Source organism: Rhinolophus sinicus, chromosome 3, assembly GCF_057876585.1.
Source record: "Rhinolophus sinicus isolate RSI-liver-muscle chromosome 3, RSI-T2T, whole genome shotgun sequence".
Lineage (NCBI taxonomy): Eukaryota > Metazoa > Chordata > Mammalia > Chiroptera > Rhinolophidae > Rhinolophus > Rhinolophus sinicus.
In genome coordinates, this window is record NC_142503.1 from 64,961,824 (window position 1) to 64,984,181 (window position 22,358).

At 34.6% G+C, this 22,358-nt stretch overlaps 1 long non-coding RNA gene across 1 annotated transcript in view; it reads left to right on the forward strand.

Moving 5' to 3' along the window:
- Positions 1-22,358, forward strand: part of LOC109445537 (uncharacterized) — a 214,402-nt gene that overhangs the window by 81,504 nt on the left and 110,540 nt on the right. Inside the window, exon 3 of the long non-coding RNA XR_016020546.1 lies at positions 18,546-18,663. This is a non-coding gene — a long non-coding RNA (uncharacterized LOC109445537). The remainder of the gene's footprint in view (positions 1-18,545; positions 18,664-22,358) is intronic.

Genomic DNA, 22,358 nt, shown 5'->3' on the forward strand with positions numbered 1-22,358 from the left:
GTATGTGTGTGACAAGAGACTTAGAGAAAATTAAAATGAAAGTTTTAATTATGTATTATGATACAATAAATGTGAAATAAAGTGAGATAAAACAATATGTAATATTGAAAGGAAATGTCTCATGATCCTTAAACTACTTTACTCGAAGTCACCTGCAAGTGAGCAGAGGAGAAAGAATTGATGAAGATATTTTTTCAGAGATAGTTGATCCCTGAGTCGCCACCCCTGGAGGGTGGGAGGTGTGCTAACTCCTTTACTTCTAAGAAGAATGCCTTTCCACAGAGCTAGAGGGAGAGTTGCAGGTCTCACTCCTATAGCTGCTGTGTTAAGGTTTGACACTGCCTGGAAACCTGGAAGATGAGATTTGGGATGACAAGCTGCTTTGACAGTCGAGCCTAGAGAGTGCTGCTATGTTGGGATCTGCTCCTATGATGAGAGTTTGTCTAGTTAAGATACACAGGAATGCTTCCTATGGATCTGATGTGAATCAAGCAGGAGAGCAGGCACGTAGTCATCTGGGGTCTTATCCAACAGGGCCTTCTGGAGTGGTAGTAGGATCACTTCAGTAGGAAAAAGCTGAGAGTGACTGCCTGGAAGCTCAGGAAGCTGTGGCAAGTGACCACCTGGGATAGAGGTGTATCTGCCTGGTTGAAGGTTAAATAAGAGAGAGGGGTCCTGTAAGACATCTCGGAGAAACTTAGGAAAATACCACTTAACACAAAGAGGTTAATGTCTGCCAGTCTCAGGGAGTGCAAAGCCAGCCTAAGATGGTGTTAGTTTCTACTTCCACTGCCAGCCAGAAAGGGACTGTAACAGTGGTTGCTCACCTGGGAAAGCAGACTTGGGAAAAAGAGAAAAGGACCATTCCCTTTTGTACTTCTGGTTCTGAACTAGTACAGAGCCAGGGAAGGGGAGATCTTAGGTACAATGGAGTAAAACCTGTTTTCTGAATTGAGACGCATTGAAACTGTTTGCAACCGTGGAACTGTCCTTCCTAAAGAATGACCCTTATTCAAGGGATCTGCTATAGTTTCATCAAGGGACAGGCAATATTACCCTCACTAAATACATTTTAAAAGGGAAGAAAAAGGAATAGATGAAGAAAGCATGGAAAAATCTTGATAACTACTGAATATGGATGGTGAGTATTTGGGGATTCATTATACTTCTCTCTATACTTTTATTTGTGTTTAAAATTTTTAAGGAAGTATTTTTTAAAAGTAAAGGACTGACAGGAAACAAAAAGATGCATTGCAAGTTTATTACCTGTTGTGTTTGTTCAATATGTGGGTTTAATTACATATGTTTTTATGCCTAATTAAATCCCATTTAAAAAATAAATTTGAAATAGAATAAATTAATTGACTTTCTACTAGCTTTTTGCTATTAGAATGCTAAAAAATGAGAAGTGAGGGTTGTATCTTCATTAGCATTATCCGGATTTATTTTACCAACATTTTGGTTGACACTATTTTTCTTTCGAGTCTATGAACCATTGCCCATGTGCATAATGAATTCACAAACATTTATTGAGAGTCTATTTTATGAAAGACATTAGAGTTAGTTTTATTACAAAACAAAATTTGGATATGATATGGATTTTGAGAAGCAGAATGTGATAAGAAATATATGCATATATGTTTTTACATACATAAATAAACAATATAGTTTGGTAACGTAGAAGAAAGAAAGACTAATCCAGATTGGGTTATCCTTCTTAGGAAAGGTGGCATTTGAGTTTGGCCATGAAAGATGGATAGGTTCTTTAAAGACTTAAATGGGCTGCGGTGTATAGCATTACAGACAAAAACATCCAGACACATTGTATGAGTGAAAGCGCTTGTGCAAAAATTGTGAGATAAAAATAAGCAAAGTTGTGTTTGGGAAAGGAAATGATATATCTGGCATGATGGAAGTTCAGAGATTTAGTGAGAAGAATATTGCTGGAAACCAAGTTGGAGTAAATTTCCAAGGGATTTGTATGCCTTGATGTGAAATTTAGACTTTTATTCTAAAGACACTGAAGAACATAGAAATTGGATTCAACATAGGATGATAGTGGCCTAGTCTATTTGGACTGCTAGTACAGAACAACATAGACTGGGTGGCTTATGAAAAACAGAAATTTATTTCTTACACTTCTGGAGGCTGGAAGTCCAAGCAGACAGTGCCAGCAGACTCTGTGTCTGGTGAGAACACAACTCCTAGTTCACAGATGGCCATCTTTTCGCTGTGTTCTCACAGGACCAGAGGGACAGGGAGCTCTCTGGGCCTCTTGTATCAAGGCGTTAATCCCATCCATGAAGGCTCCACCTTCATGACCTAGTCACCTCCCAAAGCCCCCGCCTTCAAATATTACCATCATATTGGGGATTAGGTTTTAATGAATTTGGCAGGGTGCACAGTCTGTAGCAAATACGTTCAATATAAGGCATTCTAGACCTTTAATTAAGCCTGGTAAAGTGTGTTAGAAAGGAGAGAAGTTTCATGAAGGAGGTTGAGGGGTTATGATAATATCTCAACTGAGAAGTACTGAATGTGGGTGCTTTAGAGTAAATGGAGAAAATAAATAGAAGAGACATGTGAATAATACTACCTTTGCAGTTTTGGGGGGTAATGATTGGAATCAGATGTTATTTAGTAAGAACCAGCTCATTTGAAAATAATCCTCTGCTTTTTGGGTAAAATAATGTCTACATAGCTTGATGGTTAAAAGACGTGTAAAAACACTCCAGTATCACTATAAAGAAATTAATTCTAACAAGATTAACGAATTGAAAATTTCTGTTGTACCACAGAGACTACTTTTTAAAATCTTTTACAACACTATCTTTGAAATTATTTTGTGATTTAGAAAGAGGAAAAGATCCACATTAAATTATTTTATTTCATTTAGGAGCATAGGTAAGATGGCGTTTGTGATTTAGTTCTTCTTCCCGAATGAAAATAAATGTTGAGGTAATTACTAGGTGAAGTTTAGATACACATTAGTGGATATATATCATATTATACTTGGAAAGCAAATAATCAAGTAGAAAATAAACTACTTAGAAATAAATTCTAAAAGTGGATTGAATTATATATTTATATAGTGGCAATTTTATTAAACTATCTTGCTGCTATTAATAGGGATTTTTAAGCTATTTTAAGACAAAACTTATTTCTTTAGAAGAAACCCATGAACCCATGCTAGCATAGATCTTGGATAATACAACCTTTCTCTAACAGTTTCCTTTAATTGGAGGCAAACCTGGTAAAGATCGATTAACTCTGGGAATGCTTGATATTGATGCTTTACTTTAGGGCTCCACATCATGTATTATATAGGATATGTATGAATAGTAATTGATGACTTAGAAGGAAGACTTAGTTTAATTTATATTATTCTTTCAAATATACATTTAAAAATATCCCACTGGGCTATTTTTCCCCCCATGAGTTCATTTTCTGCTAGTTTCATGGCTGCGATGATATATATGATGATATATATAATCTGCCCCCAACGTTTTCTGAGAAATCAAATTTCAAAGTCATTCAGAATGAAGCTCAGTGAATTTGGCATCAATGCGGTCATAGTTTTAATGTGTTGATTAGTTTAGTATGAGTGAACTGGTTGTTGAAGGATAAATATGAAATACAAACAGGAAGGATAAGAGATCAAAGTCAGTGGGATCAGTAAGGTGGCTTTGTAATGGTCTAGGCAAGGGACAGTGAGGACCTCATTTTCTCTAGGGTGGACCATACTTAGTTGTAATCCTTGATGTGGAAACACGCTTCCTAATGTTGTCCCTGTTTTGAAAGTGCATCTTACCTTTGCCAGAAAACAATTGTTGCACAAGCCATATGTAAACAAACATAAAAACAAAGCCACAAATTAATCACAAGACAAATACTATGTTGTTGATAAAATTTTAGGTTAGTGCCCTTTTAACCTCTGTTAAAGTTTTTTTTTAACGTAATGTAGTTTTATTTTTTCATTTTTTTGTAAGTTTTTGTAGGAACTCCTCATTGTATGAAGAAATTCTTCATGCATATGTTAAACATATACTTTAGTTGCATTTTTATTCATTTTATACTAGCTTAATTAAAAAAAAAAGACTTTAGCACCCCCATCTGTATAAATCACAGCAGAAAATGACTTGTGCATGCCTTCAATATTTTTCGAATATGTGTGATTTGCTTGACAACTATTTTTAAATAAAAGACTAATCTTAATCACATAACAAATATCCTGATTTTATCTTAAATTTTGTTTATCCAAATTGAACCTCTTCCGTAGAGTGCTTCCTTTACAGCAGGTTCCCATCAACTTTTCCTTCTAAATGCTCTTCCTGCTTTGCTCAGGTGAATTAGCCATGTGTGTCTGCCAGCTAAATAATATTGTTGCACAGGCAGTGTTTTGTTAGTATCCTTGTGTTTGTAATTTGAAAGTTTCTTTCATATCTCAAGATCATGCAGAGGTTTTATTTTCAGACTGCTTATGTCCCTAGGGCTGTTTCCACTTGCCATTGTTTTTGAGTATATGTCAATGCAATAAATGAACAAGGAAAAATACATAATACCATGAGAAAGCCTCACCTTTCTGTGGAAATCTTTTGGTACTGAAAACAATAGAATAGCAATTCAAATTTCCTGTGTACATAGTATTCCTTACCACCATTTTACAGTTAGCAATTGTGAAAGAAATTATGTTGATCATTTTATGCTGGAATCATTAAAACTTAAAACACCTGTAAAAGCCTGCAATCTGAACAAAAGTTAAAAAAAAAGAAAATATTAAAAATGTATTAGTTTCTTACTCTTTTGTTTCTTCATTTAAAGTCTTTTTCTTTAAAAGATAAGCTTTTGAAAAAGGTGGGAATACATTATTTTTTAAATAGCTTCTCTGTATTATAATTTTAATTTCATGCTCAGACTGACTTCTAAAGCAGCCCTAAAGTAATTATACTAAATAATGACTCATTCCTTTTGAGGGAGTAGATTCATGAATCATGAATTGTTATTATGAAATAAAACATAATATGTTTTGTCTTTTTCCCATATTTTGAGCATTTCTAAAATCCGGAAAATTTTAAATAATAATTTCATTAAATGAAGAATAATTTTTTTCTGCTTAGATGGAGTATGGCATATGAGCATGTAATATACCACCAATATGAATATGAGAGAACATTTAGTCATCAGTAACTATAAGAGTAACATGTGCCCATTTTTAGTTGTATTTGTCTGGAATTAATTTGCTTTCTGGTGAGAAATATCCAGAGGCGTGTATATACGGTCACATGTTAATTTACAGTGAGCAATGGCCAACTGCAAGTATTAATGTTGTAGTATTATCATAACTGTTAAAGGTGATTAAAGACTTGGTATAATACTAAATACCAATAATGCAACTAATCTGATTTGTGTGCCATGTCTTTTGTCAATGTATTTCTAAATGATTTTTTGGTTTTATGTATAATTCTGATACTGTTAAAATAATGACTTCTGAACTTCATCTTCCTGTTTCTATTTCAGCTTCTTACAATCTCATCTCTCTAAAGAAGCAAGAGTAATCCATTTAAAATTTAGATCAGCTCATGTCACACCTATATACTTAATGCATTCATTCAACAAATAATTTTTGAGTGCCTAGTATGTGTCAGGTACTGTTGTAGGTAACTGGGTGAACAAAAGACATAAAAATACCTGCCTGCATGGGTCTTGCTTTAGTGTAAGGCAGATAATCAAGGTAATCATATATAGGAAATTAAAAGGTGACCATGCTATAAAAAAAAAAAAAAGGATAAAAAGGGGTAGCGTAAGAGAACTGGAAATGAAACGAGTAGACATATGTGGCAATTATAAAAAGGTTATTTGGGACAGACCTCATTAAGAAGCTGTTATCTTAGCAAATACTTGAAAAGATGAGAATTAGCTATGCTGTAATCTAGGGGAGGAACATTCCAGGTAGAAGGAACAGAGTGCAAACAATCTAAGGTGGAAACAGAGCTGCCATATTTGAGGAGCACTAAGGAGGCGAATGTGAGGAAAGGAGGAGGGTTTTGAGTAAAGGACAGGTATGATTATGATTTGACTTAGGCTTTGAGTCATCTCTTTGCTGCAAGACAGGAGAGCAATGGTAGAAGCAAAGAGACCAGTGAGAGAGGGTGGCTTAAAATAAGGAGGAGGTGACAAGTAGTTTAATTCTGGATTTGTCTTACAGGTAGTGGAAATAGGATTTCCTAAGAAACTGGATGTGGTGGTGGGGGCGGGGGCACGGATTTGTAGATAGATCGATACGTAGATAGATACCCAGATAGAGAGAGGAGTCAAGGATTCCAGCCATGGTTTTGGGATGGGTGGATGGAGTTTCAGATTTGAGAAGAAAGATTAGACACTTGGTTTTGTATTTGTCAAGTTGGGGATGTCTATTAGACATGCGAGTGCAGATGCTAAGTAGGAGTTAGGTATGTTGATTTGAAGTTCAGAAGGAACTTTAGTCCTGAGATATGAATGTTGGAGTCACAAAACTGGATGAGAAAATCAGGAAAGGGAGTATGGATAGAGAAGAAAATAGGTCCAAGGACTGCAACATGAGGTACTTCAATCTCAAGAGGAAGAAAATCCCTGAGTGTGGAGGGAGGTGATAGGATCCAGTTCACAACTGTTTATTGATATATTGCTTGCCTAACACTCCCCTGAAGCGAAAGAAAGGCTCCTTGTCTGCCTAGAATATTATTGGCGGAGAATATTTGCTTAATTAATATTTGTTAAATAAATAAAGGCCAATTAAATGAGAGTTTTAGGGATTCATGAAAACAGTCTTGATAATGTTTTTTATGCAGAGTCGAAAGCTGAGTACGTAAGGTATTTATTTGAGGTGTGCATTGAGAAGCATAGGTCTCCCTTATTAACACCAGATTGGCTGCTTAGGGAGTAAGTCCTGGTTTGCTATTTGACCTATTCCCGCCTCACCAGCTAATATAGGTTGACTTTATTTCTCTTATCATTCTGCTGAAAGCAAAACTAAAACTGTCAACCACCTGTCATGTACAAAGGTGACCCACCTACAAAAAAACCCTCTTCAGGTTGGCCTAAGGTAAAGTTCAAGTTATAACCCTGTGCCCTGGCCTACGCGGTCTCTGCACTGTTGTCTCTGCACTGTTGTCTTCCTGGGTTAGGTGTTTGACCCAATAAAGGGGAATTAGTTCCTGGTTGATCAAGTCACACGCAGATTTAGTTTTTGAACTGGTGATCCAACCAGTTTCTTTATGAGGGCTATTTTAATAATTCCCGTAGTACTAAAAGACTCAAAATGGCCCTCACAATTGTTAGCAAGGGAGTTACAAGAGGTAAAGGATGACAAGTTCTTGATTTGACTCAGGCATCAGTGAATGCCTGTGTTTGGTGTCACCATCACAACTCTGTCAATGTCAGATTTGGGAGATAAAAGACAATAGATTACATATCTTCTGGTAAAGTCACTTCCTCATTAGTTCCTTTAATTTGGGAACCAGTTCCCTTTTTTTATGAAGGCTTATTGATTAGGATGTTACATCAACTTGTGCATGCAGACTAGTGATGCCAGGTTGCTGTATGTGTGAATGTTTGTGTGACATGTAGGACACAGGCCTGTGTGTCTATACGTGTATCAAGGAAGATATTCTTTCTCACTTTCCTCTTTGGATTTATTCTATAATTGCTGTTTTTCTAAGTTCCATTTCACTAGGATTAAAAGTCACTTCTTAATAATTAGGTGGTTGGCAAAAGCTTGGACAGACTTACTCAATGAAAAATAAGTTTTTTATTAGGGAAGCAATATATGCTTATTTAAATGTTTCAAATAGTATACCAAGTGTACAAATTTGAAATTGTTGTCTACCACTGTTAACAGCATGGATGGTATCCTTCTAGACTTTATTCATTTATGCATAAATGTATAATATAAATGGATATATTTTAAATGCAATGTTACTAAGAGTATCATTTGTTATATTTTTCACTTAGAGAAGTTTAAGGGACTGTTTTATGCGTGTATATATGGAGTAGTAGACATATTCTTTTTATATTCTATTATGCAGATGTTTATTAAGTCCCCTAAGTTTAGGCATGTAGGTTATTTCTGTTATTTTAAAAATTACAAATAATCTTTTGGTAAACATTTTAATATTCATATCTTTTACACACGTACAAGTGTATTTGAATAATGAATTACTAAGTTAGATTGTGTCCCATGTTGGTGGGAAAGGATAAAATGTGTGAGATTTACATTGAAATTCATTGTGGAAATAAAATTTATCCTGAACACTGAGTGTAAAGTGGAATTCGAATGTGTGTTTTTGCCTTCCTTTTTGTCGTCTTTTGCTATCTTTAATGGCAAAACCTTACACTGTTTAATTTCCAGTGCTCTGCTTTCATAGGAATATCTGGCTTTAAATATACTCGTGTTCTTTTTTGTCTAGAAAACAATGAATGGGTCAATTCGTTGATACAACTAGTCCTATATTGAGGGCCACATATTTACTTCTCCACAACAAATCTCAGGCATCACCTGCCTTGTCTATTGTATTCCCACCATGTGTCTGGCAAATGCTACACAGGATCACGAAATATCTGTTATTTAATTGAAAGATACAGCAAAGCTGGCAATTTTCCATGTCATAAGTAAATATTTTGTTTACTGTGAATCAAGAATTCTAGAGCCAAGGAAACTCTAGGTTTTTCCTAGATGTGGATATAGAGCAATAAGAAAACTTAATAAATACTTGAGAATTTCATTAACAATAGAACCATTCCCTTTATATGCATTATTGCTTACGGATACTTCCTCTTTGCTGGCTTTCTCCCAGCTTGAACTTTCAAATCAGCTGGGATTCACATTAAAGGCTTTAGTCCCATTACATCTTCTGGTCACCAACAGTGCAGGGCTGCTTATCTTGCCCATTGAGTTAAATATGGATGGACTGGTTAGAGCTTGTGGACTTCACTTGCTACGGGGATTTATTTCCTACACCACTGTTCATGCTGATAGCTGTGGTTATAATTATCTCAGCCATGACTAAAACTTAGGAACCAAAGCTCCTTTTTGCACCATTTACTTTAGGTGTTTCTGCCAAAAGTTGACATATGAAAATGTGGTTTATGTAGTATCACTTTTCTTTCTAAATGATGGCAACAAGCAAACAAATAACAAACAACAACTCTTTTGCCCTCTACAGGTATGGAGAAGTTAGTATGCCCTTGCGTTTGTTCTCCTTTTACTTTCCTTCCATTCAGGCACTCATGAGAGTGGAACAATTTTTTTCTCCTCCTTTAATTTGTGCTAAAGCTGTCAGTCATGCTTGTTGCTGATAGCAATTAATTTTAAACTTTTTAAGCTTATGAGTATGCGAAGTATATAAAGCATTGCAACACATTTTTAAAACAAATGTAGGGTATTTGTTGCTTTACATTTCTTTATGGCTGTGGAGAAATTATGTCCAGAGGCCATTTTAGAAATTTTCTTCAAAATGTAAATAAATGATCACTTCCATATATTTTTTAACCCTTCCATAAAATTTTAGAATTGGAATATTCAAATGGAATAATACAAGTTCTCTTAACCCCACCTGCACCACTGAACAATATAAAGTATATTAGTTCCACTGGTTCTTGGTGTTATAAAAATTTTATGTTCCTAAATTTTGAGTTGTATTTACACCTTGACAGTTAGTGTCTAGTAGAGAAAATGGAAAGTAGTTTTATGTGCAGGTATAAAATACGTAGCAGTCAAACATAAAACTTTACTGTGTACTAAAATCATTTGTTTCTTTGCTCCTGTAAACCAGGGGTTAGCTATAGCCCTCAAGCCAGTTGTATCTCCTGAAATGTGTTTAAATTTTTTTGCAAACATAGAGTGTTTTTATCAGTTAAGAAGCAGATTGTATATTCATACTCTTTAGGGTCTCAGGAAATTATTCAAACTGCTCTTGGAAGTGATGCAGTGAGCAGGAAAATCCCCATAATGATTCTGGCATTAGATTTTTTGACATATTTTACTTTACAGAATAGAATCACAGATATGATTCAACAATGTTGAACTTTTTCAGAACCACAACACATTCCGTAGCTTTTAGAGCCAATTATCATGTTGCCAAATACCTTAACATCAAAGGAGAAAATATGAGGCTATTTGACATTCTTTAGAGTTTCCAATAGCTATTCATTTATCCATTAACATTTTTTGAACACCTATTATGTGTCAGGCATTATTCCAGAGGCTTGGGATATGTCAGTGAACAAAATAGACAAAAGTGTCTTCTTCATAGAGTGTAAACCTTATTTACCTTCATTTATATAAATTAAGTAAATTGTGTGATATGTTGGAAAGTGATGCATGCTTTGGGAAGAGAGTAGGGCGGGGTAAGGGAGTGGGAATGCTGAGATGGAGAAGGGGTGGTAGATAAAGAGGACATTGCCATTTGAAGTAATGTGATAAGGACAGGGCTTATTAAGAAGATGACATTTGAGAAAAAGCTTGAAGGAAATGAAAGAGGTAGCTGTACAGATATTAGGAGTAGAGCATTCTAACCATGAGGGCAGCTCATATAGTCACTGAAATGGGAGTTCTCCTGCCATGTGCAAGAAATATCCAAGAGGCCACGGTGGCTGGAATAGAGAAAGTGAGAGTAGAAGTTGCTAAAATGGGGTTCAGATCAACAGGCCACTGTAGGAACTTTGGCTTTTATTGTGAGTGGCATGGTGGCCATACCAGGTTTTAGAGCAAAGGAGTGACATGAGTGATGTATCCCTGGGACAGCTGTCCTGAGAGTAGACAGCAGGTGTAGAATGGCAGCAGGTAAGAGCTATTAGTGGCTTAGTCCAGGGTAGTTAATAGTGGGTGATAGTGTGGGAAGCAGTTGAATTCTTGATATATTTTGAAAGTAGCATCTACTGAATTTCCTAATAGACAAGATAAGAGGCATGAGAGAAAGAGAGGAATTTTTTCTTCTTTTTTTTTTTTGCCTGAATACCCAGAAGGTTGGAGATGCCATTAAATAAGGTAGTGAAGTGGGCAAGAGCAGCAACTATGGATGACACAAAGATAAATCACCAAACGTTTGTATTAATACTGTAGGATTTACTTCACATAATTATCATTTTCAGTAGACTGTTGCTTAAATAATTTTGCCATTTCCTAAGAGCTATCTGGCAGGTCTCACCATGGTCTAATTCAAGTTACCAATGTGATGTCCTTGAAAGGGGGTGGGAAGAGACCTGTGTAATAGGCTTTCCAGAGCCAGTATGAGCTGGCTTGAGCACAGTGTCTGAACTATGTAAATGAGAACTAATCTTTACAATATCAACATTTCTGGGCCTTCCTAAGACTTAAGGCAGGCTAGTGTGTTTATATTTATAAAATCTTACGTCTGTACATGTGCTAGATCTTAGACTATAATTCAGCTGTTATATTTTATGTGGCTGAGGCTAAGGTAAATGCTGTCTTGATAGGAAATTAACTGTAGGATAATCCGAGAGGCAGAGACTTTTTTTTCATTTTCTTTTCTTGTTTGGCTATTTGGAATAAATTCACATTTTGCTTTAAGTTGACTACTTACTGACTGCTGACAGCTATTGATAACTTTTTTTGCTTCTAAGACATTTTGGTCTAAACCAATGGCACTTGAATCCTGTATACCCTCTTTAATTTTAATTCATTGAAATACTAATTTAGCAAGCTCAGATCCAATTAAGTGTCTTGTAGTTTTATAATATGAAGTATGATTGCTTGACTTTATGAAAAAGGCTGATATGTTTAACTGAATAGAGGGTATTTTATTATATGTGGTAATGGTGATGTTTTTCACCAACTGTGCTGGGTTAAGTCCTACCTTTAATATTAAACGTTTAGTCCACCTATTGCTGCAATATACCCTGGTCCTGTAACCCTTTAAAGACAAATTGGGGGAAATGAATATAGTACAAATCTGCCCTGGGGATATTAATTATTTTTCACAATGAACTCAAGCCCAGATATACATTTACAAACCGCCATTTTCATGGAAAGTAATTACTCAAGATTGGTAATCATATGAAATGCTATAGTGTATTAGATTTGTTATATATTATAAAAACTGACAAAAGAAAATAAGAAAATGAATTTTTATTTTCCATGTTTCATGAGACCTAACACATTACTATTGTTAGACTTTAAACCCTTATTCTTATATAATTTAAAACTATTTGTACTAGGTTAAATTTTTTTTAAATAGGCATAAAATTGACATACAGTTAGATGCATAGATGTTAAGTGTGCATCTAACTGAGTTTTGGCAGTTGAAAGAACCTAAAGAACCGTCCCCCAACCAGCACTATGCATAAACTTTCTATGATGGCCGTAGTGTTCTATGTCTGTGTTGCCCAATGTAGTAGCCACTACTTGCGTGTGATTTTTGAGCATTTCAAACATGGGTACGTAGACTGTGGAACTGAATTTTTAATTTTATTTAATTTTTAATAATACAAATTTAATTCATATGGCCACATGTACTAGTGACTACAATATGGAACAATGTATTTCTAGATACTTCTTCTCCACTGGGGTTCTAGGAGGTAATTAAACCCTGATGCCAATGACATATGCTATTTCTAATGAATTAACTTATCTCCTGTGCCTCTAGAATGATATTAACTATATCTCATTATGAGGAGAATTAGGAAAATAGTCACTCAAATCATTTCCTTTAAGACTTAATTCTCTCATAGCATTCAGTTGAGAAAGGCCGTCCGAGGAAGTTTCCTCATTTCCCTTACCATTCAATACCACCCCCTAAGGACAACCACACGCTTTTGTTTATCTCCATAAATTGTTCTTGCCTGTTCTTTGAGTTCATATCAATGGAAATATACAATGCATTTCTTTTGTGACTGTCTTCTCTCACTCAATAGAATGTTGTATGTATCAATAGTACATTGTTTTATATCACTATGAGTCATATCCATTGCAATAATATGCATTGTATCAACATACCACGATTTATTTACCCACTCTCTAAACATATCCATTTCATTTAAGTTGTCAAATTCATTGACATGCAATTTGTCATATCACCTTCTTATTATCCCTTTAATGACTGTAGTGTTTATAATGATGTCATTCTTTCATTTTTTGATGTTAGTAATTAGTCTTGCTAGGATCTTACTAATTTTATGAAACAACTTTGACGTTCTTGAAATACTAATAATGTTTCACTGATTTCAGCTATCTTTATTATTTCTTCCTTCTATTTATTTTTAAACTAAATTTCATTAAAACTAACAATCTAGTTTTTCTCTTACCCTTTCATTTATCGTGTAAATTCCTTGCTATGTTTGAAATACCAATATTTTGCATTTTTTAATTGTTTCTGAAGACATTCATTGAGCATTGTTTATTCCATGGAAGGTACTCGTATAAGGAACAGTGAATAAGGAAGTCCTTACCCATTTGCATTCACAATTTTGTTGAGCAGTGGATATTGGAGAAGGAATGGCAAGGATGATACGTATTGTGATGGAGCATTACAAGGAAATCTGGAAGCTTCTAACAGGAGACTTATGCAGGCTCGGGGTTTGGGAAAAGCATCCTGAGTATTGCAGCTTGACCTGAGACATAACATGGCTAGGAATTAGCTAGATAAAGGAGGAAGAGAAGGAGAACAATTCAGATAGGAGTAACAGCTGTGCATGATACTGGAATGAGAAGGAGAATAGTGTGGTTGAGGAATTAAGGAAGGCCGATGTGGATGGAATGTGGAAGTGACGGAAAGTATACCGTGGGATGAAGCTTTAGAAGGAGACAAGTCGAGATCATATCATCGTATAGTGGATGACTTTAGATTTATCTTAACTAAGGGTAATGGGAAATCATCGAAAACTTCTACGTGAAGAAATCCATTTAGTTTGCATTTCACAAATGTCACTCTGATCACTGGTGTATATTGGGTATAGACAGAAGGCAAATATTGATGAATAAAGACTAAACGGGAAGCAATTGCAGGTGAGACATGGTGTGATATGGATTAGAGTAGATTCAAAATTCCTTGCTGGGATTCTAGCTTTGCCCCAGTAACTAGTTCCTGTTAAAATGGAACTCAAAATGATGTGATACCATGATTATTATAAAAGGTTTCCTTTGAGTTGACACTCCTTCAGAGCAAGATATAGTCAGCAATCTATTTCTTTCAGTTTATAAATGTTGAGTATAAAGTGCTCCAATATGAGAATAACACTTTTATTCTGTCTTATGACATCAGATGAATTATTGTAGACCTTTTATTTGGCCACATAAGTAAATCTCGTAAATCAATGCCAACCACCATCTATTATTACCATGGTATCTAAATAAAAGAACAATAACAGTAGGAAGAGTATAATATTAAAATAAAAGATACTTCATAAAAAAAAAGATATGTCATTGGGGTGAATGTAGAATGCAGGTCACCTATACATTTCAACTTCAGAAGTTTGACTTTTAAGTATTCTGAAATACAAAGCAGAAGAAAAACAAATTCCATTCTGTGTTGACAGTCTCACTTAATTGCACATTTACTGACAGCTTCACTTTCATATGAAATTTTCAACTTTTAAAGTTGAAAGAGAAAGTTCACCAGCGTCATAAATCTTTAATGAAAATAGCTTTTGCACAAGTTTTGAATGTAAATTTAAGCATTCACCTAATATTTTAAACTGCTAAAATTCAATATTTATACTGGCACAAAATTCAGTTATTGATGCATATAAATTAGGTGTCTGTAGCTATCTAGCTTTATCTATCATCTATCTATCTATCTATCTATCTATCTATCTATCTATCTATCATCTGTCATCTATCTATCTATCTATCATCTATCTGTCTAATCATCTATATCATCTATCTTGGTAATAATAGATGGTGGTTGGCATCAATTTAGTTATTTGACCAAATAAAATGTCTACATCGCTTTGTCAGATCTATAAATATTTAGTTTTGAAATTTCACCAGTCCTTCAAACTTAGAGGTCTAAGAACCATTGATTCAATTAATATCTAGTTCTTCATAGTCCTTCAAAGAAGAGGGAAAGAAAACCTTAAAAGCTCACCTAGAGGAAATCTGACATAGTGATAAAAGCTTAATTCATATGTTTGAAAATAAATGATCTATGCTGATTCTCGTAATTATGAATCTCATAGTTTTCCAAATTTTATACTACCTACTTCATCAGTCTTCTCAACTGCCAAATGACATACTACCTGACAAATGTTATGTGTTCAGTATGTGTTAGTTATAATATCTGGTATCACCATCATTATTATCTTTACAAACTCTCCATTTGAACTGTGTTTACTCTGCCCATGGTGTATTCCCTTTCAGTGTAAATCTGTCATTTCCTTCTGTTTGTCTAAATTTGTATCTTTGCATCAAGTTTTCATCCTTTGTAAGGCATCCCTGATCATTCCATCTCTCACTCATCTCTTCTATATTTGGACTTCTTAATTGCTAATTATTTGAATCTCTCAGGTCTCCTTGTGTTATAGAGTGCTTTCTATAGAGTGTGCTGTAGAAGATTTGCTTTGGGTATATGGGTTTAAATGCTACGTAAAAACAAACAAATCAAGAAAGAAAGACATAAAGAAAAATAGAAGAAGACAGGAAAGGAGGAAAATTATATTTTATGGCAAAATAAATTGGAGAAATTATGGGTTAAGAAAAGTTAAAGAGAACTTTTCTTGACTGCAGGGCTTTTCTGAGTCTTAATGAATACTACGAATATCCAAAAAATAGAAATTATGCATAGGATTTCCCAAACATCAGCCTTTAAGACTATAGATCATTTTTTGGTTACAACAATCTTCTGGGATGATGATTTCTTAGAAAGCATCCAGTGTAAATGCTTATCACAGAGCATTATTATTTTATGCCAGTTTCCTTAGTTCCTCTTTACAACATCTATGCTTATGTGTATTACATACTATTACTTTTTCACTATAACAGATGAAGAAACCGAGACTTAACAAAGCTTAATCATCTGCCTAAGATCACAAAGCCTCTTAAGAGGCAGAACTGGCATTTGAATGAGTTTGAATCCAACCCTAGTCTCATGTGCTAACAGGGCTGAGGACTCTTGGTGTCCCCTCCTACTTGCAAAAACAGGGCTACTGGATGCAAAATATATAGCTTTCAAAAAGGTTAGCTCCCTCCACTTTCATTTTCATTCTTGCCATTTAACATGGTAGTGTATTCTTTTTTTAACATGTGTATCTTGTTTTCTTAAGTGGATATCCTTGATTAAGAGAAGTTTTATGCCCCTTTTTGAGTCTTTATAAAATCAAATCCAGCACTTTTTAGTTGAATATAGATTGAGTTCATTTTAAAAAATTTTTTTATTAAATTTATTGGAGTGACATTGTCTGGTAAAATTACATAGGTTTCAGGTGTACATTTCTATAATATATCTATATATTGTATTGTGTTCAATAATTACTTGTTACAATAAATGGATTTTGAAGATTGTCTTTCGATTTTTAAAGATGTTTTTATTAAAATATGTTATTATTTGGCTATTTTAAATATGTTGGAAAACATGAATTTTGCAAATTTTTTACATGGTCTGTATTTATTGGTTATTATTTGAGAGGGTAAAACACAGATTTTAGAGTATCATTATTTAAGTTCTGAGATAAATTAGATTTTCTAAGATTTTCTCTATAATTCTAAAACAAAATGTTAATTTAAAATAATACAATAATTCAAAGTAAAAGAATAATATATCACAGTTGACTAGCATCCCAACTTTTGGGGGTGGGGTAATCACTGTCCCACAAAATAACTCAGTTATCATTTATTATTATAAACAGTCTTTTAGGTCCAGATTAAATCCTGGGTCTCCAACTTAATTTTATTTGAATGCAATCTTTTAACACAGCATTCTTAGCCCTTCGCAATTTGGTTCATTGGACCTTTTAAATTATATTTTCACACTTTTCTTTAGTCACTGCTATAATCTCTGGTTCATGATTCTTCAAACATATCCTTTGCATTCTTTCTGGCTCTGTTCATGTGGATCCTTCTGTCTGTTGAAATCATATGCATCTTCCCAGGCCTTTCTCAAATTTCATCTTCTCAATGAAAACTTCCTTAATTCTTTTACCTGTGTTTTGAATTCTAATAATACAAGTTGAATTATATAACAAATTTTCTATCACTGTACCAATATTACTCTGTTATATATGATAGCAATATTATGATATGCATTCTATTCCTCCCATCTCTCACTCTCCGTCTACTCTCATAGCCCATGCTCTCATACCCTTGAAGTAGGATTTGAGAATAATATATGAGTCATTAATCTTTGAGTAGTAATAACAAACAATAATGATATCCGAATATCATTACTAGAGGCATGAGTAGATATTATGGGATGTGCTGCAGTGTAACATTTCTTTAGTTCATACAGCTTACAACGACATAGGTAATATTTTTACCCCATTTTATAGATGGAGAAACTCAGACGTAGAGAGTTACTTCCTCCAAGGCCACACAGCTAGTGAGTAGTGTGGCTAGGATTTGACTCCACGCCTAGGATTCTAGAGCACATATTCTGAATCACTACACAGGTATCTCTACAGCTGTGTTGCCAATAGTGGAAACTTAATTTTATAAAATTAGACTTATATTTTCAATGAAATATAATTTTATACCTCAAAATTTGATGCATCATGGTTAGTGCATTTCATGCATGTGCTTTCTTCAAAAACATGCATTGTAAACAATGTTCACCGTATCTTACTTTTCATGAAATATTTTATGAGTATGAACATAAGCACTTTATGTAATATAGAAGATTACACAGCATGACTTGAAAAACAAAGGATTTAAATCATTTGAATGGCTGTCGTACCGTTTGAAGAAGTGACTTTTCAAATCTAAGTTAATAACTTTTCTCATTATGAAGCATTGTTCTGTGTGGAAATTATCAATGATCTATATTCTTACTGCTTATTATTGGCTATTTTTGGCTTATCTCTTGATGTATAATACAAGGTTATCCTCTTGTTTACTTACCCCAGGCTGCAGAGGGCAAATAGATTGCATCTCAAGGATCACTTATGTTGCTTCAATTAGTAGTAGCTGCCTGGAGCACTGAGTTGAGAAGGATTCTGAATCTTTGCCCAGGTCCTCAGGAAAGAGTGTGATGATCAGTTGGGAGAATCTGATAGAAACATTGGGCTGGTGCAAATAGCACTGTGCTTGCCACACACTTTCCATCCCTGCTGTTGGCTATGGTCTTTTAGTGCTCTGTAGACATGTGTTGGAGTGTAAACAAATTTTGGTATTAAGTAACATATAACTGACCAAGAAAATGTCAGGAACACAAAGAGTAATTTGTCCCAAGCTAGATATTTCGAAATAGGCCATTCTTTATATTACCTTATAATGTATGTAATATATAGGTTTTTTTTTTTAGCATTATCTTTGTTAATGTCTCTGTTGTCATGATATTATGAGCTACATGTTCCTATTCTATATTACATATTTTGGAACTATTTTCTTACCTTTTTATTAGGCACTGTCATTGAAGAGTTTTCAATCACTCTGGATAATATCAAGGATATATTTCGTTAAAGCAGTAATTACACTTCTGGACCTTTGCCTGTCCAAATGGAAGACATCTAAAATATGTGGTAAGTTTATTAAATTATTATGCAGCCTTTTCCTCAGTTTTTCCTTTTGTAGCTACAGAATAAGATAGTCATTTAAGGTATTGGATTAGAATGATGGCATTCTGTTTTTCAGTAATCTTGTTGTTTCTTGGCTCCCTTTGAGTAATATTTCTGTGTCTTCATTGGTCTTCGTACACCAAACTTAATAATAATTATGCTTAAAGTCACCCTGCTCTTTGCTTTTTGTTAAGGAGGTTGTCTATGTTTTGAGTTCTTTGTCTTTGCTCTTATTTATATTGTGAGACAGTTGCAACCTGAGTATACAGATAAATGACTACCTCTATTTTTTGGAAGAATCTTGTACATTATTTATACTTATTAGAGGTTAAATCATACTTTCTTTTTCAAATTACACAGCTAATTTTGGAAATATTAGCTCATAATATCATGACAACAGAGACATTAACAGAGATAATGCTAAAAAAAAACACTATATATTGCATTACATTGTTGGAAATATTACAAACCCAAATGTTGTCACAATTTTTCATTACATGTGTTTCCGCATGGAGATTTCATCTATATTCACACGTCTTTACCTACTATAATCCCCTTGACCGTGATCTCTATACAAATCTGTAACAAGTGAGAAATACCTTTAGAAAGATTTCTCATCTTAATGTCTACATGATTTTAAGAAACTAGGTTGTAACGCTATTTCTCATGATATGGCTTTGTGTTTCGCCGAGGGTAATACAAAATTTCAATAAGCGTTCTCTCACAGATCACTTTTATCCTTATGCCACATCTGACTATATATGTGTAAACTTATATATACACACACACAGACATATAAGAAAATTAACTTTGTAATTAAAAAGTTATTCTCATTTTGTAATCAGGGTTCTTAGTTGCAGGCACTTGGATTCAAAGTAACTAGTTTAAACAGAAAAGGATTTACTGAGGGTTATGAACGACTTTATAGGATCATTGGGAGTGCTGAAGAAAGAGATTTTAAAGAACTAAACTACTAAGGACACCTGCTAGGACATTGCATAGGTCAAATACACCAGGTTCTTTAACAGATAAGTTATCAGGAGAAGAAAGGGATGAAGAAAGAAGCTATAGATTAAAAGAAACTCACAAGACAGACAATTTTTAAAAGGAGGCAAGTTTAACTGTTGTGCCTAGAGATGTACATTGTTAAAAGATAAGTTGAGGTATATTACAAATTTTAAGAGTTTATTTAAGCTAAATTTCGATTCATTTCAATTTGGCCAGCACCAGCAGGAAGCACTGGGCGTGCCCCACCGACAGGAGGGGCACTTTTATACCTTTTATAGAGAAAAGACAGAAGCAAAGTAAGAAAATTATTGATTGGCTGCGGCTCAAAGCCTAGCTGGCTACTTGTGATCAGTTGTCCTTAGGTTTTGATTTTATAATCCGGAGGCATTGACACGCTTAGATTTTGGTTTGGTTTTGGAAGCCACAACATTAGAGTCACTTCAATCTAATGGCCTTTTTGTTTCATCAATTTAATAAGACTAGATGATAAAACCGTAAGGCAACAGAAGAAAGCGGTTGTTATAACTGGCAAGATAGTGGTTAAATTTGGGGGAGTAAGGGACTTGGTATTGTGATGAGTCACATGCAGGGGCTTCTGGGTTGCTTGCAAAATTCTCTTATGATGTGGGTGGTAGTCAAAAGTGAGCTCACCTTAAAATAACTCAAGTTGTTCATTTGTTCTCTGTGTTTTTCAAATTTGTGAGTTTTCTTTAAAAGTTGAAAATATAATTAAAAACAAAAACATGTCAACAATATGTCAATAATGTCACCTTCTTATAGGAGATAGATTGCTTTTTAAAACATGCTATGTTTGCATATATGTACCATGTTTTTATTGGAAGAGTTATATTTGGTAACTTTTAATTTGAGTCATACCTAAAGACTATTTTAATCTTAAAGTACAGCACCGATGCACCTAGACTAATATAATGTAAAGCTTTGCTCAGATTAAAACAACAACAACAAATACATATGTATATATATTTATGTACATATATATGTATGTATATAAGTATATATCTACCGTGTTTCCCCGAAAATAAGACCTACCCTAAAAATAAGCCCCAGTTAAGATCGTCAGCTAGATGGACGCATTTAGTACATTATGACGATGTTCCAGAAGAAGATGACATAACTGTATTTGAATAAATGTAGGCTGTTGTACATTAGAAACTAAGACAGCCCCTGAAAATAAGCCCTAATGCGTCTTTGGGAGCAAAAATTAATATAAGACCCATTCTTATTTTTGGGGAAATATGGTGTAAGACTTGGTCTTATTTTCCGGGAAACAGGTATACATATACATACATACATATATACATATATACATATATATATATATATATACATGCTTCACAGTGTGGAATGCTAAATATCAACATATTGTGTGTTTAAATGTATAATGAATATGAATGACTATAAATGGTTATTAATTTTCAAGAGCAGGAAATCTAGGACCAGGTAAAGTGACTTGAATCCAAATGTTGGTTTCTTTGTACCTTTTAAGTGTAGCTAGATAGCTCACATAATAATTCTTTTATATTTAAAATTCAACATTATAGTAAAACTGATTTTTTAAATCTCTCCTACATCTCTTTTCCTCCTCCCTTTTACTTGAGGGGACAGGCCCTCTTCTCCCATTCTGGTGAGTTTGGGTTGACAGTACCCTGACTCTTGATCAAGGATCAGCCAAGCACCAGACATGTGACCTAGAGTGGACCAATCAAAGGCCTTCTTTGGAGTTTTGTATATTAACTATCAAAAGGAGGAGATCTGTCCCTGCTCCATGATCATTTGATGGGCTGATACGTGCCCAGGGAGGAGAGGTTGCTAACACTTGGCGAAGTGGAAGCATGTGAATCAGTGGGGGCCAGAAGGCAAACTCTGCTAGTTCGCTTTGAGAATGGCTCCCAGTGGCCCCATCTCCTGGTATTCATGGCCTTGTGTAACCCCTTCCTTTTGCGTGTAGGCTGCACATAGTGACTATTGTAAGAAATAGAATACGGCAAAAGTGATGGGACATCACTTACTAGATCAGATTCCAAAAGACTGACTTCTGCTTTGCTTACTCTCTCTTCAAAATTTGTTTCGAGTTTCCCTGATGGTAATAGTTTGTTATAGATCCGTGTTGTAATAATACTTAGTGAAAGGTGAAGTTTACTACTTGCTTTGGGCTCCATTCTCAAACAAACTGACTTGAGGGTGATTGCCTCACCTGCCCAGTGTCCTTGAGGCCACCCCAGGCCTCACTTTGCATGGGCCTTGAATTCTCCCTTGTGGCCCACCGTAACCAGAAACTTAGAAGAGGGGGAACGCTGGGAATGTAATTCAGCCGAGCCAAGTGGACATATTACAAAGCACCAAAATTACTCAGGGTGCAGTTTGTTTATTAATGACAGGATAAATGCATGATTCTTTTATTTTATTTACCAGATTTCAAGATAATGAATTGTGACCTCATCATCCCCTGCAGTTAGCTAATTTTTTTTAATTCACTTTTTATTTTAGAAGAGTTTGAGATTTACAGAAAACTTGTGAAAAGATTACAGAGTTTCCCACATACACTGTGTTTCCTCATGATTAAGATTTTACATCAGTATGGTATACTGACATGAATAATCAATCAACATTGAGACATTATTATTAAATAG